Consider the following 18652-nt stretch of genomic DNA (forward strand, 5'->3'; position numbering starts at 1 on the left):
TTCTGCCCCACTTATGTGCTTCAGGCCAATAAGGAGAAGATACGGGGATGGCTTTCTGAATAGCTTTGAGGACTGGCAGCATCCCAAACAGTTTTGGTAGGTAAAACAAAGTTCAAAATTAGCAACTAACCATGGCCATTATCCATGTGTCTCATTGTCAGTGAAAAACGTCTAGTCAGACATGAAAAGCCTCTGGGGTTATCTGAAACATACAGGGTGCCTCATTTGTTTTTCCCTCCACGCAAGCCATTTCTAAAACAACTCATTACAAGATATACTCCCCTATGGCCAACATGTAACATAGGTCCACATGCTCATCTCCTTTCATACGGGGATCAGTCCACAGTAATGATTTTCAACCCCTGTCCCATAAATCCTTGAACAGAATATTCTTATGCCATTCACAACATTTGCTTACTCCAAAGCAGTTCAACACAATTCTTCCCAAAGACAGCATTAAACCTGGGCTTATTTCTCATTTGGTAATTGAGAAAAAATGACTTTCTTTCACCCAGCCTTCCACGGAGCCTTGTAGCAAGACCAAGCTCCCAGTCCCTACTAAGCTACTTTCATTGGATAAATTATGTAAACTTTGTGTGTCCCATTTTCCTGTTTCGAATGGAGTTGATGAAAAGAAAAGGTAGTTAATACAGCACGTTACCATTACAAAACATTTGTCCTGTGCTTTATCTCATATCATCTTAGACCACTATTCTCTCTCGTGGGTATTTTTGTTCAACCATGAGATTACTAGGTCAGAAAAATTCAGTATTACTTTTAAGCTAGTATATGGAGAATGAAGATCAAATCATAGTCCTTTCACCGTGTTTCCACCACTGAAACCTAACACCAGCTCCCAAAGGAGAAAGGGTGCTTTCCATTTTTATTCATCTCAGGGGGTCATGAGCTGTCATAGAACCTAACAGCCTGCTGCCTGTGCTTCATTTTAAAGAAAAAGAATAAACAGAAGTAGAACCTGTCAAGTTCCCTCTAAAGGTCCCAGCGTAAATGAAGGTGATCTCCTAGAAGACTGTCTTTAATGAGTTCAAAGACTTTTGCAATGATAGTCAAATTCACCTTCTTCTTAGCATCTCTCAGTGCAAGCCCGGATCTAGAGACAGCTCTAAAGAGGAGCAGAAGTTTCCTAGAGGTGAATCCTAAGATGTAAATTGGATGCAAAGACTACGGAATGTGAACAGATTGAACAGATTGACTCTCAAGGACAAAGCATGAATTTATATATCCTTCCAGATTCGTAGAACCATCATTTTGTAAAATTACATTAACTAAATCTTAATTTTCTCCAAGTATTTTTATGTCGTATCTTATTACAGTTAGAGGGGGATATTAAGCAATTTAACACTTAAATCACTGCCGCACAATTGAAGTACCATAAACATGTTAATCCCCAATTTACTTGTCTTCACCAAGGAGTTAAATTTCTAAATTCTTACCTCAACAGGCCCTTAAAGCATACATATGGACGAAAGTCAAGAATTGAAAAATAACTCTGACAGCATGGTGAATTGGCTTTTAAGTAATTTAAAAGCTCTATTTCACTTCCTAAATTGTCTTGGAAATGAGGATTTTTTACTCAGTGTTTTTGAAAATGTTTGATTGCATATTTTTTTTTCCAGCATTGGAAACTTTACTTAGAATAATAAAAATAGGTACGTACTTTATATTCAAGAGGGAAAATTATTATTTTCCATATTTCTGTCCTTTGAATTACAAAACCAATGCCATGCTAACTGTGGGAATTCAAAGAGAACTGTTTAAAGTTTCTAACATGCAACGAATGGATAACCCTGTCTCTATTCCAACACAATCCCATGCCCTCTGTACTAATATAAACTGTTAATTTTATAGATGTTTTACACACACACACACACACACACACACACAAACACACATCATTGCACAATTTATCTGAAGTTCAAAAAAGAAAATATGTTTATTCTAAGGTACTTCCTGAGACAGTACAGCAAGGGACGGGTAACAAAACAGGTAGTGTAAGACATTCTGGCTTTGTTATTTCACAAATTAAAGACCATGGTCAAATTATTGAATATCTCTGTACCTCAATTAACTCATTGATAAGGTGAGGTTGAGTTTGTGTGAGAATTTAAAAAAATAAATATCTGTATATAGTTGCTATTATTAACCCACACTGGTACTTTAAAAAATATTCTATCAGTTAAGAGAATTACAGACTAAAAATTTCATTACTGAATGACTCAATTCAGGTCACATATAAATCAGATGACCAATCCTTCCGATCACTGTGAGCTAAGAAATTAAGTTTCTGGGACTCAGTACTTTCAGTACTAAAATTGCTGGTGCTATAACTCCCAGACAGACCAGTAGCAGGGCCCTGTGTAAGATAGGGAAAGAGTAGCACGGTGGAGGGAAGCACAGGAAATAAAAATAATCTAGTTGCTAATGTCTTTTGACTACTGTTACATGGTCATGAACTAGAAAGAAATCACTTGTCAATTTCTCTGGCCTCTAAGAGCAATCACTCTTATTAAGCCAGATCGTTCCTGGAAAGACTGCTGCCTGAAAACTGCTTCAACTTCAGGTTTTTTGTTGTTTGTAGTTACTACTCTAGTATTTACTATTGTATAAATATTACTGAATAGTTCTTAGGTAAATAGGGAAATTCAGGAGAGAAATGGAGCAAATAGGAATTCTAAAAACGAAAAAGAAATTTCTGAAAAGCAAAACTTGAACTCTGAAAAGCTTAACAATGGGTTAGAGATAATGGAAGAAAATCAGTGAACTTGAAGACAGGTCAACAGAAAGAATTCAATCTCTAAAATGATATAATAAAGGCAAGTAAGATAAACAGATACTCAAAAAAAATGGGACAGCATCAAATAAATAACAAAGACAGCAAAACTAATCAAGAAAAAGAGAAAAAACATAAATTATCAGTGTGAGGAATGGAAGAGAAAACATTATTACAGACCCTACAGATTTTAAAAGAAAAATAAGGGGCTATTATGGTCAATTTTATGCTAACAAGTTTGACGACTTAGGATATGGATAAATTCCTTAAAATGTACAACTTGTCAAAACTGAAGCAAGAAAACAGTAGATGTGAAAAGTCTATGTCTATCAAAGAAATTGTAATTGCAATAAAAAAGAAAACCTTCCCATTGAGAAACTTCAGAGCCATATGCTTCCAATGTTTAGTTCTATAAAACATTTAAGGAACAAATAATACTGATCTGATATTATACATATATTCCAGAAAATACAGGAGAAAAAAACCTTCCAACTTATTTTATGAGGCTTGCAAAATCCAGTTGCAGGAACCTGACAACCATACCATATGAAAAGAAAATTGCAGGCCTGTCTCCCTCATGAACAGAAACACAAAAATTCTCAATAAAATATTCACAGTATATACCAACATGATAATATATCATGACAAAGTAGAGTTTATCCAAGAAGGACAGATTTCTTCAATATTTAAAACTCACTCAATGTAACCCATCATATTAACAAAGTAAAAGTGAAAAACCATATGGCCATCTTGGTAACTGTGAAAACAAGATATGACAAAAACTGACATTACCAAACATTGGTGAAGATGTGGAACAACTGAAAACATGCATTGCTGGTACTAGTGTAACATGTCCAAACCCTAAGAAAAGTTTGCCCTTTTCTTGTAAAGTTAAATATGCTTACAAAATCACCAGAAATAACAGTGAGTCAATGAACTTACTATATAATAGATTGCTACACGAGAATGCTACTCAAATATTTAAAAAGAACAAACTACTGTTTTATGCAATAGTTCAGAGAATCTCAAAACCAATATGCTAAATGAGAGGAGCCAGATTTAAAACAGCATCTACTATGTGCTACCAATTATACGAATAGGCGAAAACAATCTATTGTGAGATAAGTCAGACGAGTGCTTTGCTGAAGTGAAGGCTGAGAGGAAGGACTAAAATTGGGGAATGAAGGAATTTTAGGAGTGATGGAAATATTCTCAATATTGATTTGGATTATGGTGACACCAGTGATAATATTTATCAAAACTCATCAAATATTGCATTTAAAATGTATTTTTACATATATTAAACCACAATAAAGTAGTTTTTTTTTTTTTTTTTTTAAAAACCCACTAACTTGAGGGTTATTTGGCTGGGTTTATTGCAGGTGTTAAATACACCCTCACGAGTCCACCCTGATATCCATATCCCCTGGAATCAATAAGCCACCGTGATTTATAAAGCAGAGATGAGTCAAAACTGTGACAAATTAGGTTACCGGAACCCTAAGAAGGAAAAATTAGAGAAAATACAACAGTCTGAACAGAATATAGATTATATATGGAAATACAACATCATCTTCTCCTGGAACATTCTGGTGAGTTTACTGTTTCAGTGGTCCAGATATAGGAGAGACAGTAGTATAGTCATAATGAAAGGAATGCTCCTTTCTTAACATTATTCTCATTGGAATACCCATAAGTCTGCTGTAAAAGAACGTTTTAATTGGTAATCATTTATTTTAGCTACAAAAACAGCTGCATACAACTTTCAAAATTATTTGATAACTTCCTTGTATTGATTTACTTGCTGACCCTATAGATATAAAATACATTTCTTTTTAATATATTCCCTTCAAACTTATTTCAAAATTAGCTAAGATAATTTTAATCAATTCACTAGTGAATTCTGGGAAGGTTCTAAACTATTACATATGTCTACTGTTCTATATAATTCTTTTCCTTATAGCCCTCTGGCCAGTTTTATTAACAACAACAACAAACCAAAACCAAGGTCTCAGATACTTTAAATTCTATTTCTTACTGTTCATTTCTCTAGTATATAGAATGAAGATAGATATCACTACCAGCAGCCCTTTTACTTTTTAAAGGAATATGATATACATGTATTAAAAATAAACCAAATCCATATATATACATATGTTCAAATTCATACACCCACAGTAAGGTAAAATTATCAAATTAACCATTCTATGACATAAATGCAATTTTCATACTAGAAGACCAGCATTAAACATTCACATGGAAGCTTTGCCATAAAAAGATAACTAACCTAATTTCAGAAAGCAAGTTCCCCTTGCTGTTGTTACATAAAGGCCAGTCTTATAGGTTTAACATAACATTTTCAGATCCCACTTACGGCAGGTGTTTGCAAAAATACTGACTACACTAGCTGCCAGTGTGTCATTCCCTCCTTCAAATGTAGTTGATTTGTTAGTACACACATAGATTTTCAAGGTAGGTCTCGTGTTCCTTCCCCTGTGCATAATTTCCTTGATACAGAATTTCCACAACCATGGTTGTAAAAAATGTTTAAACAGAGAACATTTTGGTATGTTTGTCACTGGGACCCATCATTCACTGACATTCCACCAAGAGGCTATATTTAAACCTTTACACCACCTTGCCTTATCAAAGGAGCAGTTTGGCATTTGGTATTTGGAGACAGCTATAAACCTGCACCATCTGCACCACTCTGTTTCAAGAGGGACATCAATTTTTATCCTTGTTGGATCCTGCAGGAATACTCTGTTAAAACTCAGCACATGCATGACTCAGTTATAATTCAGTCATCTAACTGTGGCCAAGGGTACGCATGGCAGACGGAAGCACTTGTGTTCATATATTTGGGTAAAAAAGGAAACGGTGGCTTGTTATTCAATCACAGAGGCATGAGATTTTTAAGTCACACTGGCTGATAAACTATCTGGTTGTGATGGTGGCTCAACATTCATTTTGGCAGTTTGCTTTTAAAGAAATATTCCTGACTTCATTTTACAGCAAAAGCATGTCTGTCCAAAACTCATCAGTTTTATTTGGGACAGCTACCTGACCTAACCCATTCGCCATGTCTAGGAATCAGAGGTGTCCCAAATATACAACTCTAGATTGACCTTCTTTTCTTTAAAAATAATTACTTAAAGTACAAAAACAATCATTGGTGGATCAGAGCTAAGAGGAAATCAAAGAACTATAAGGAAAAAAGAAAACAGTGCATCTGAGCAAAAGAAAGAGGAAAAAAAACTTAAAAGGAGGTCCGACATATAAAGTACAAAGAATGATACCATCTGACCTTTACTTCCTCTAAACATAGAAAAAGGACAAATGAGCTGAAACCACATGGGAAATGCAAATTTTGCATTAGTAATGCACTCTTTCCAGGCTGTGATAGTAGTGAAACATCGGGATGGGTGTCGGGGTAAAAGAAAGTTTCATTCCTCTAGACAAGTAGAAATGTGATGTTGCATGAATACAAAACCATCTCTCAATGGCCTGTCCAACTGTAAAATGCCTCAGCTTTGTGGACGTCTTTGAGATAAAATTACAAGTAACTAAAACTATTTTTATTGCTTACCAACTTCTGATCCTCTAATGGTTCCCAGAGGAGTTGGCTATCCTAAGGCTGGAAAGAAGTTAAGTTGGTGCTTTGGGTTTTAATCTACTTAATATCACTTGACAATAAACTTTCATTTCCTTAACCTCCTTGAATCGATCTCTGCATCAGAAAAATGTTTGTGTGTGTGTATATGAATAATGCATTACATGCTTACGCCGATATTATTCCTATAATATTTATTCATATATATATACCCATTATAACATGTATATTGGATATATCATATATATATATATATATATATATATATATATATAACCATAAACATTATAGAATTGAGAATATTACATGTAAAAATCCACATAAAGTACTCGGGGCAATACCTATGTTATTCAGAATTAAGAAAATGAAAACATGCATGAGGAATGACACGATGAGCTGCCAGAAATAAAGATTCATTTGCATACTTATTTTCTGGAGTTCAATTATCTTTCTGGTACTCGTTTCTCTTTATCATGACCTCTGTATATCCTTATTGAAGGAAGAATATAATTGCACATGCAATTTCTTCTATTTTACAAGATTTCTTCTAGAGGCCTAATACGTTCTAGGATGTCACAGACATGGAACAGACAAATTCACATATGTTACTGATAACTATAGGATACTTTCAGAGAAGCCCATGGTGCCCAAGGGAGAGCAATTGAGGTTAGCAGACCACTGACCTCATTCATCATACTCTGACAACTGCCTAAGTAAAGTGTCTGCTTCTCTCTCTAAAAGCCGCAGCTTTATGTATAAATGTGCCAGGTGCATGGACACGATTTCAGGATACCAGTGTGTCTTCTTGAATCAGTATTCTAGCATTTTGCCTAAGTACTTGAATATTATGAGTTGCATATAAAGAAACATAAATGTTATACTTTTAAAAGTAGGCTATTCTAACCTAAATTTAAAATAGCTTAACTATTCCAAGTAGAATCATTCCCTTTGGCAGATGTATTTTTATACTGAAAGTCAAATAAAGTGTTCTAGCATATACACAAAATGTGATATTCAAAGTCTTAGCAAATATCTCCTGAAACAAACAAAAATATCCATATTGTTGCACATATATTTAATGCCAACATATTTGACTCAGACATAGGATGTACCATTTGAAAAAGATTACTTTAAATGCTTGAAGGGGAAGGGAGTGCAAATCAGTTCTGGAAGTTTAAACCCAGTTTTTCCTACAGAACTTGGGGGAGACAATACAGGGCCCATCTTCCCTACATGGAGCTCCCTCAAGGACAGAAGGTGGGGGAAAGTTACAAACTCAAAGCCACACGTCCGCCTTCCACTCTAAGGAAATCAAATTTCCCACAAGAGTGGTAGAAAACATCACTCGATACCTAACATACCCGAATATATTGGCTGAGTTTCGGGGCATGGTCTTTTTCCGTTACTTGAGTTCAGTGATGGCTGTAGGGTTATGGATGTGTGCTGGCAAAAGAGAGGGAGTGAGGGGGAGGCCATGGGGAAGGACAGGAGACAAATCTCTTGTGGAGACTAGAGGGGATCACTGTTGAGTTCCATGTATTAATGTAACCTTGTAAACAAGATCAACCAGATATTGAAAACTTACAAAGAAATTCACCACTAATCAATATGCATGGACGAGAAACAAGACAGGGAAATATATTAAGGTGTTTCTATAAAATCTTTAAATTAGACAAACAGGAAGAGGCAAAATGTATTGTTAATTTGTTTCTTGTGAACCACTTATTGGAAAAAGTCAACTCTAACAGATTTAAAATGTCTAAGATCAATTAGGACTTCTCTATGGTTTTCCTTTTCTTAAACAGGGGTTTTAATGGTGGTTATGGTGGTTATATTGCTTTTCCTCCATTAGGTTTAAGTTTATCATTTAGCCCAGGGGTTCTCAATCCTGGCTGTACACTGGAATCATTCGGGGAGCATTAGAAGAATACTGATGACCAGGCCCCACGCCCAAGGATTGTGACTTAATTGGTCTGGAATGGAGTACAGGCATTGGTATCAGTTAATGACTCCCCGGGGTGATTCTAATGGGCAGCCAGGTTTGAAAACCATTGATTTAGCACTTAGTCTGTAGGATGGTGATATGTCTGGCCTGAATGGGTGGGGTAAGGATAGCACCCAGAGAGATTAAAGACTGGCTTTCCTCCTCCCTTCCACATGCAAGGCCTCGTCTGGATGATGTCCCTTCGGGAAGGAGCTGAGTGTCTGTGGTTGTATGGATTATGTTAAGGGAATTCTGAATGGGGGTCTAAAAGAATGATTTGCCTCTCCCTCGTAGCTGAACCTGTACACTATGTCAAAAGGACTTTGCATCCAAGATTTACATGCTGTAAAGAAAGAGAGTTTGTAGCACAGGAGAAAAGTGACATTTAAGTCCCTGGGTGCAGTTGCCTCCAAGGCCTATCTATGCCACTGATCTTCCTGAAGCTTAGCTGCTTTTTCAAACAGACAGGCTTCTTTTCTTTTCAATAAATTCTCTGGTTTCATTTAAAGAAAAAAAAAAAAACTACAAAGCAAAATTTTTAGAATCTACAAAGCACGTCTTTATTTCCTAAAATAACTAGATAAAAAAAATGAAGGGAACCCTACCGATTCAGGTGTTTTGGACTTTCTAACAAAACCACCTGAATAATTTTCTGCGTTTTAAATATCTCATGCAAATGTCCTGGGCCTTATTTAACCCAACAGAAAACATACCGCAGCGTGGACTTAAAAATGTTTTGTGAGTAGCCTTTCCTGAGTTTGTACACGATCTTGAGATGTAGACACTGAGGAAAGCTCTAATAGTTGCAGACTTCTTTCGTTTTTTCACATATACTTAACACTTCCTTATGAATGCGCATCTTCCAAGGAAGTCTTACAGCAGGAACAGCTGCTAACCTGCAGTTATGAGTGTTGACAGTGTATCAGCGGAGAACACAGAAGCAGGTTCAAAAAAATGTGATTTTGAAGGAAATGATGGCAGGCCTGAGAACAGGATGCAATCATCCAAAGGTACACTCATGAATCTTTCATGCGTTCAAGTACTTGGACTGAACTTAAGATACTTCAGATGCCTATTAACCTTAACCAATTATTGAATTGACTAGGAATGTTTAAAAAAAAAAAAAAAAAAAACAAGCATATGTGGCCTTTCATCTGACTATTCAGTGGCTACTGACAGTCCTGGAAAATGGATGTGATCAAAGACTTGCTTCCAAAAATTATGGTCAGAATTTTGCTATGTACATATAGCCCTTGACATTATTCTTTTCTTTATCAAACTGAATCCTGCCTATATTTTCCATGTCTTTCCAATGTGTTACGAAGTGTGTGTGTGTGTGTGTGTGTGTGTGTGTGTGTGTATATTCGCAAATATAGTATATATTACATATTTAAATTCACAGCTCTGGATTTTCTTTTTTTTTTTTTCCATTTCTTTGGGGAGCATGATTATAGGGAAGGCTCATTCTAAGGTTTGGCTGTATCAGAATGAGATACTTTTGACACTTCACTAAGTCCCAGTACTGCCTAAGACATCTATAATAGATTTTCCTGAAACTCCCTTCCCTTCTGAGCAAAGAGCCTAATGGTAAGAGTCTTTATTTTGAAGCCCAATTATGTACCTATATCTATAACATTGCTCACATTGTTTTATTAAAATCTACTTGGGACAATCAAACCATATTTAGAGGTTTTGGGCAAGAATATTACTTTATAGCAATTCAGATTCCTTATATCTTAGCAAAAAGTGAAGATTTAGTATGCATTATTTGAAGCATATTTGAAGCATAGCAGCAAAAGTTTGGGGATCCAATTATTTGATAATTTGACCCTTGAAAATTATGAAAAATATGAATTTCTCATAAAGTATTTTTATTTCCTTTTTTCTTTCTCTTAGACAATAACTTCACTGCAATGTCTATTCCTGAAGAGTTTATTATTTTATTCGAAGGAAGATAATATCATGCAATTCTTAAAATATGGTAATCTAGTCACCGAACTGTATGTAGATATTGAAGCCATAATGTACTGTGAAATAAAGTTACAAAAGACCTTGGATATTTAAAATATTGCATTTCGACCACATGATAGGAGTTGCTTCCCTTTCTTCCTATAATGATAGATTTCTGGTGTACATAAACATAATGAGCCAGGATTCTTTAACTGAAGCAGACAGCTGCCTTTAACTATATACATATGTGGTACTTCATTTGCATTCCAGAATAATTCTGGAGTTCTTAAGGAAGAAAGCCAAAGAGAAATTTCATAAAACTTAACAGAAGCTAAATTGGCCTAAGAGTCTAACCATTGTCATAAATAGCAGGGAATCAAAATCTCACCATTTTTTCATAGACCTTTTCATTACATCTGAAAATATAATCTATAGTTTGTCTATACCCATTCAAGTGAAAAAAATTCCACGAACTGTGTGATTTCGAGTCTTTTTCAGAAAATTAAATAAAATAAAAATAAAAATAAAATTAAAATAAAATTAAAAATTTTTCAGAAAATTAAACACCAGTGTTCATAAAAAAAGAAGTTAAGGAAAAGAGCTGGACAAAATAACTTTTAAAATATACTACATTAAACCATATGAAATTGCTGACATATGATGAAATTCAACGCACAAAACAGTAGATTCAAATGGTTTAACTTGATATTACTTGCTCATGTGATTATGCAGAAAGAGATGACTACATGTCACTCATCAACTATTGATCTTATTCTCAAAAATTTTGAAAGGAAAAATAATGACGCCCGAATCAACAATAACACCATTTACATTATTTATCTTGCCATTAACAGGGACCAAGCCTTTACGTGCTGTATTTTCCAACAATGAAGAGATTCAAAAGAAGCTCAACATCAAGAGGCAGAAGGAAGTTTGACATTAGATGTGTGCTGTCACTACACAATTTTTAGGTACCTTCCAATCACGTGACTCTGCATTATCTGGGTGTATGTTACAAAGTAACATATGGAGTATTTATTTAATGAACATTAATGCCTGAACTAGAGTAAATGGAATACTGAATTGGTCCAGTATAAAATACCATGGTTAGCAGCTTATGCACTGCTCCTATGTGCTAGGCTGTGGTAGTACAAACATTTTTTATTAGTCTATGTAGAATACTGTTTATATCAGATCCTAAGTGTAGACACCATTAAAGATCTGTGACTCAGTTTAAAGATAATAAAGTGTCACCTAAACAAGGCCAAACATAATCACAGATGATCAAAACACATCACTTCCACTCCAGGATATATTGCTAATATTATGCAATAAGCTCAGTAAAGAGAATTATTCCTTATTTCCTTTGTGACTATATTAAATACTACCATCACTTCATTCTTATATATTGGTAAAGTCAACACTCAAAAGTTGGTTTCTTTTTCTCTTCAGTAACTTTATTGGAACAAGCTACATGAGAAGGTCATGCTTTTATCATACATGATTACAGGTGTGCTCTAGGAACTCTCTTAGAGCATAGAGTTGTGGATTGTTTTAAGATCATGCGCGATCTCCATTCTGTTCCGCTCTTAGATCCTATCAGGAATTCAAGGGAGAAAAAGAAAAACAATCCAAGGAGCAGCGTCTCTTATCAGGTGGGAGAGGATGGGCAGAGGTGAACGGGTTGGCCTTGAAGTATATAAGGAGCACCTCTGCCATTTTAGCAGAAAAAAAGGAGGCAAGAGTGTCGATGAAGATAGTTATATATCCTTTCCTCCATAATGCCTTCCCCAAACCACCTCCTCAATAGCTGCCAACATACCCACAGGACCTTTAGGAAGGAGTTCTTCCTCACTCTCCCTGCCCAAGGAACGAGGCCCATGTTCATGCAGCAAGATATTTGTTTTCATATCTCTGGCTGGAGGTCACAGCACCCGAGATGGGCATCTGACCCAAGGACACAAACTGATAGGTTGCCCAGTCAGGGTGGTGACCCGTAACAATGACCCATGCAATGGTTTCTCAGGACTCTGAACAAAGAGAGACAGAGAGAGCCAGGTTATTGGTCCAAGGAGGAGCCAGAACTGAAAGGTGAGAATGAAAAAGCCAGGAGTGAACTGAAATAATGAAGAAACTGACATTTGAGTAAGCAAAAGACATGGGACTTGAAGTAAGTGAACTGGCGTGACAGTAATAGAAGAATCACAGATTAAAACAACTTTAATAACCGTGATGAGGAGGACCCCAAGAACACTCATGACTCAGGAGCACAGTGAGATCACCTAGCTGGGAGAAAACCCTCAGCTTGTCCACACCCTAAATTATACCTCGTCTCAGCAGGCCTCAGCATGAAGGCTATGCCCAAGTTCCCATGAGTTCCTTATAATACTCCACCCCAGCTAAGTCTCATCTCCTTCTCAATACCAACAGCTCCTTCATTTTTTCTTTAACTTTCTCATAAAGCTGACCACTTTCTACATCGTACTGTAGACATTTCAGCACATGCTTTATCTCCCCTACAGACGGTACCCTCAGTGAAGACATAGCTAAGCATGGCTCATCCTTGTACACAAGAGGTGTATAATAATGATTTACTAAAAGGACATCCGTATTATAAAAAAGCATTTACACATTTATCCACATAAGAATGGTTCTCAACTGTAAATAAATCAATGCTTGAATGACATATAAAATAGAATTTTGCATATATTTGGGCACATAATTAACCCAGTTGTTTAGCTCTCATACATGGTATTTAAACATAGTTCAGCTTATTAAATTTAGATGGACAGTCAAAGAAATTCAAAGACCATATCTTGATAACCCCATTAATGTCACAGAGAATCTATGAGTCAGTGGGTCTCTAGGGTAATTGAATACTTTTTAATGGGAGTGTCACATACACTTACGTTGACATGGCATTAGTTCTGTGTTTTTGCATAAATGCCATTGCAGGGTCAGGAGGATTTCACTGTTACTTTGCTTTCTAAGCATAAGTTTTGTCTGTTGTTTGGTTTTCTTCATGTCATGATAACAAGTAACCAAAAAGCCTGATTATCCCCTACTCCATCGGACATCAGGATACAGGATACCAGGGATGCAGTTAAACTTGTTGGTACTTCTATCTAAAATTACAATGATAAGTTTCTTACAAGTTATAGGACCTAATTAATATTTTAATGAAACAGCCCAACAAGAAAATATTACCATTATAATTCATTATGGGGGAAAAATTAAAATAAACTTACACAACTACAATATTCAAATGAGGATTTTAGTTTGATAGCCCAATAAGTAAAGTCAGGGTGGGGGAAACATATGGTGAATGAAATATGCAGGAATTACTTTCCCATCTGCATTCTTTCAGCTTTTTTTCGTAGCTTTTTCTCATCCCGAATTGTTGATGACATCATTATGGAACAGATTTCTGGTGATGGATGACATTAAATGTGAATTTGCCAAGAAAAACTGACTAAAGTACATTGTTGGCTAGTTTACAAACAATCCACAGTTTTCACTCTTCAGTTTATACTTATTAATGAAAAAACAGAATATAAATGACAAACCTAGGTTGGGACCATTTCAATGAATTTTACTAAATCCTAGCAAGTTAATTCAGGTCATTAATCACATTGATTAATGTGATTTTAGTAAATTTTAGTAATTTCATGAGCTATTTTATGGGGTCATATTATGTGACATGACAAGAAGTATACCTCTAATTTATAATTTAATCCTCTTTTTATTCCTGAATTCTATACTACTAATAGAGGGAGGTTAGCTTTTGAAAATAGTTTTGGGTTTTGTCATTGTTTGCTTATAAACTGATAGACTTTTAAAACTAAAAATCCTGTTAAAAATATCCAAAGAGACTACCATTCCAACAGAAATAATTCCCATCATATTTTGGGGCACCTTCCCTTCTGCAAACTGTGAGGATTTGGGGATATGGGAGCTAGATTTGCCTTTCATAGTGTTTTGTTTTCCCTTGAAATGGCCAGCAGATGTGTGCTTTAGCGTAATGATAAAGAACTGTCATGTACAGACACCCTCGAGAATAGAAGAGATATATCTCTTGTTACCATTTACCCATGCTAATTCAAAATAAAGCATACCATTATTTACTTCCCAGCAACTAATTATAAATCCAGAAGTGCTCTGAACTGAGAAATAAACCATGTCTTCTACTTGTAAACATACACCCATGAGTAGCATATTATTTTCCCCAGACAGTGAAGGGTAAGATAAAACACAAGGACGTTCTAAAACACTGCAGAGCAAGATGGGATTTCAATCAAACGTCCAGTGAGCCTCCCTTGTTCCTTGTTGGCAAGCCAGGCGAGGGCTTGTTCACTGAGAAATGATCAATTCCCGGTTATTAAAAAAGCCCAAAACCTCTCCAAGTTGGCTCCCCTTTGCCAAAAGCACAGCGGGGCTCTTCTATCGGTTTCGGAACAATGGTTCTTATTTCTTCTCTGTTAGCTGGAAGTCATTCTGGTACATAACCAACTATGTAACCTTTGGTTCAGAACCACATACTACATTTCCAATACAAATCTTTTAAAATCATTTTTCATGCTTTCATGTCTACTTAAAACATAAGTCCTTCACAAAACACCCAGCAAAAGAACGCGGTAGAATCTCACCAAATTTTAAGTTGGAAGTGATCATGAGCAATTGAGTTCAGGTTATTTTCAAAAACAGAATTTGAGCTGTGTTCCAAGGTGAGATTCTTTCCTTTGGCCCTTGCCCACAGGCCAGGCTCTGTGGCTACACACTCCTTGCTCCCCCCTGGCCCTCATTCTTAGCCTCTCCACTCCCACACCCCCTGTACCTTTCCAGTTCTTGCTCTGCTACAATCCAATATTGTAACCCCCTGCTTTTGTTCTCTTGCTTTGACCTGTTCTCAAGGGAAAATTCTTTGGAATTCTGAAAGAATTTTGGCTGTGTGTTTAATCAGAGGGTTCACTGAATATAACCACGTTTGACTAGGTTCCACCAAACTCCTTAATTTGGGGAAAGAATGCAGGAAAGAAAAGTCAGCTTCTGGACCACCATTTATTTATTAATTTATTTGCTGATTAGAACAGCAATACATGCTGACAATACAGAAGAAAAACAAAACATAGAAACAGAATCCGTCACCCACAACCTCACCTCACTGATCGTTAACCATTACTATTTTAATATACTTCTTTCCCTTTAATTCCTCTGCCGACCTAGAGTCTTAAAAATTATCCTGTAATCCTACTGTAGACACAGATATAATCTGCTTATTTCTTTTAATACCATACAGTGGATGTTTTCCTATTCCATTAACTTTCCCTAAAACATAAACGTTGCTCTTCAGCAGCACGACTGTTATGTGATATAAAAATACCATAATGCATGTGAGTACTACCTATTGTTAGACACTTGGGCTCTTTCTAAATGATCACTGTTGTAAATTAAGCTGTAATTCTAGGACGTGGATACACACGTAATTATCTTAAGATGGCTAAGAAGTGGCTTTCAGTGGAAATAGTATATTAAGGTAAATCAGAATAATAATACATCCATACATATATATATACACATATGTGTGTGTGTGTGTGTGTATATATATATATATATTGTGTGTGTGTGTATATACATACACACACACACACACACACACACCTATCCTCCAGTGACGAGTCTCAAGAATGACCCTGTTTGGTATTTTAAAAATGACCCAGAAGAAGTGTGATTTCCAACCTTAGAGAAGGTATAAACTTTTTAAAATAATGAAGTAGCTAACTCTAAGGGAAATAAAGTACAGACCAGTTTCATAAGCCAAAAAGGTTGAAATGCAGGAGGTAAGCTTCAGTGGGGAACTGGACAGGATAATGTATTTAGTGAAGAGTAATGTATTCCATATTTACAAGCTGATGGGATGACATAGTTTAAAGTGATCAATTGCCACTCACAACAAGGACATGGGAATCGTTAATGCCTGTCTTCTGAAGACAGAAGTTCAATGTACCACTGAGAACAGGAGGATGCTGATATATGGAGAAAAACTCAACTCAGGAATACTGTATGTCTGAATAGCCTTATGGCTTTGAAGTGAAGAAGCTCAGCCACAGGACAGAATGGGCTGCAGGAGGCAGTAAATAACATGTGGAGGCTGACAAGAGATTTGTTTGAAGTCTATTAAATCATGAATATGCTTTCACACTAAATGCTCAATGAGGAGACATCGTGGATGAATAAAAATAAGTATATTAAACAATGAACACTAAATTCAAGGCACTCGTTGCCTATGAACTTAGAGGGGCCAAAAATATAATCATCACTAAAAAACTACGAATACAACATCCATTTCTATTTTAATGAATAGAATAGTTTCCAACCTACTTACCTGCCAAGTTCATTCTCTGACATTTTCCAGATTCGTAATGAAAACACGTTTTAAGTGAGGCTCACACATCAAGTGAAAACAGGTGTGAACCTCTTTTAGTTAGAGAGTAAATATTTTCCTTAGAATTCTGTAACATCTCTCCTTTCGTGCTTTTCTCATAATATACTAAAGCTGATCAAACCACTGCCAGCCAGCGCTGGGATTCTTAGCGAAATGGTAGAATGCCGTGGAACAATCTTACCTAACAAATTATGCCTTGTTTCCTTTAGTTTTTCTTCCTCTTTTGTGATTTAATCATTCAACTACCACCTGACAGCAATTAGTAAAAAGCACTGGTCCCTATAGCCCCTGGCCAGCCCTGGAGCACACAAAAATCTAAGAGTGAGTGGTAGGACTGGCCTGAAATACTGATTTTCTTAACAAGTTTCTAGTCAGAGAAATAGAAATGAAATACTTGAAAAACTTAGTTTATCAAAATACCCAACTAGATGTTTTTTTTTACCTCCTCACTATAAATTGATTGTTCATGTGGATATGCATTATTTTATTCCTGAAAACAAATCTATGTATTATATCACTTATTTTATTAAAAATTATATTCATATATTCTGAAATTGGAACAATGTTGTCCTTTATAAATAAAATGCAGAGAATGTTACTAATACGCTGGGGTTGAAGGTAGACTTTGGGTTCTCCTGCTGGTTGTCTCCAGTCAACCAAGAACCACTTACACGTGACTTGGACCTACCCGCTGAGATGAAGGGAGCCTGATGGGACTGCCAGACAGCAACTCAATAGCCACAGCTTCTGACTCTGACCATATCCTCTTGCACAAAATTTTCATGCAATGACTCACTGAAGCCTCACAATCACTCAGGCAAGTAAAGAGTATTGTTATCCCCATTGTGCAGATGAAGAAAGTAAGACCGTGAGGCATTAAGCATGTTGCCCAAAGTTGGATAATGAGCACTGGTGAGTGAGCCAAACCCAGACAGTCTGGATGGAACACAGCTGGCAAACACCCTTATATGCTGACCCACACGTACTCTCACTCAATGGTTGCCTCGATCCTGTCTGTGTCCTTTCAAAGCTTTCCTACGTAGGGGAGGACACGCGTTAGGTGAATAACATGGCTCTTCCGATGAGTGGGGGGTGTGGGGTAGAGGAGTCGAATACAATTGTGAAGACAGGATAGGAGGCAGGGGATAATATTCATTTTTTAAAAGTTATATGCTATTTGACCCCCAAACATATATACACAAACATACAGACATATATAAAGAGATGTATGAAAGATTGGTTGGTGTCCAAACCATTAATGGTGGTTGGCTCACAGACTTGCATTTCAGTGGACCTTTTCCTTCTTTCCTTACATCTTTATGAATGGTGCGAATACTTTACAATGAATGTGCATGATTTAAAGAATCAGAAAAAAAGTAATGCTATTTTCATTGCCCTCCCCCACACAAAAAAAGGAAAGGAAATATTTTCTTGGCAGTAGGAGAATGTTTCCTTTGCTGCTTTTATTTTATTCCTTCTCCCCAACAAGTGGCAAGAGAGTGCTTCAGCTGTTCTTGAAACAGAATTCCTATGGGCCATTTTATATCATTAGCTTTGATCCTTCCATGGTGGATAGCAGTCTATTTTGGTAGTTAAGAGCATACACCTAGGAAACAGACATGAATTTGAATTTTCACTTACAAGGTGTATGACCTAGGGGAAGTTACTTACCCTTTCTAAGCCTCAATTTTCTTCTATAAAAAATGGGGATAACTTCTGCCTCAGGTTTGCAATAGGAAATAAATTAGATAATGTACCTGGTACATAGTAAGTACATAATTATCGATCATTTCATTACTATCCATATTACCTTTGAGAGTGCACACTGGCATACTCTCCAACACATGTGCTATTGCACATGGCTGAAAGAAG

At 36.2% G+C, this 18652-nt stretch overlaps 1 protein-coding gene across 1 annotated transcript in view; it reads right to left on the reverse strand.

Annotated features, from left to right (window-relative positions):
* Nucleotides 1-18652, reverse strand: part of GPC6 (glypican 6) — a 1044505-nt gene that overhangs the window by 669424 nt on the left and 356429 nt on the right. The window lies entirely within an intron of this gene.

The sequence above is a fragment of the Ursus americanus genome, chromosome 10, assembly GCF_024610735.1.
Source record: "Ursus americanus isolate L20-20 chromosome 10, mUrsAme1.1.p, whole genome shotgun sequence".
NCBI lineage: Eukaryota > Metazoa > Chordata > Mammalia > Carnivora > Ursidae > Ursus > Ursus americanus.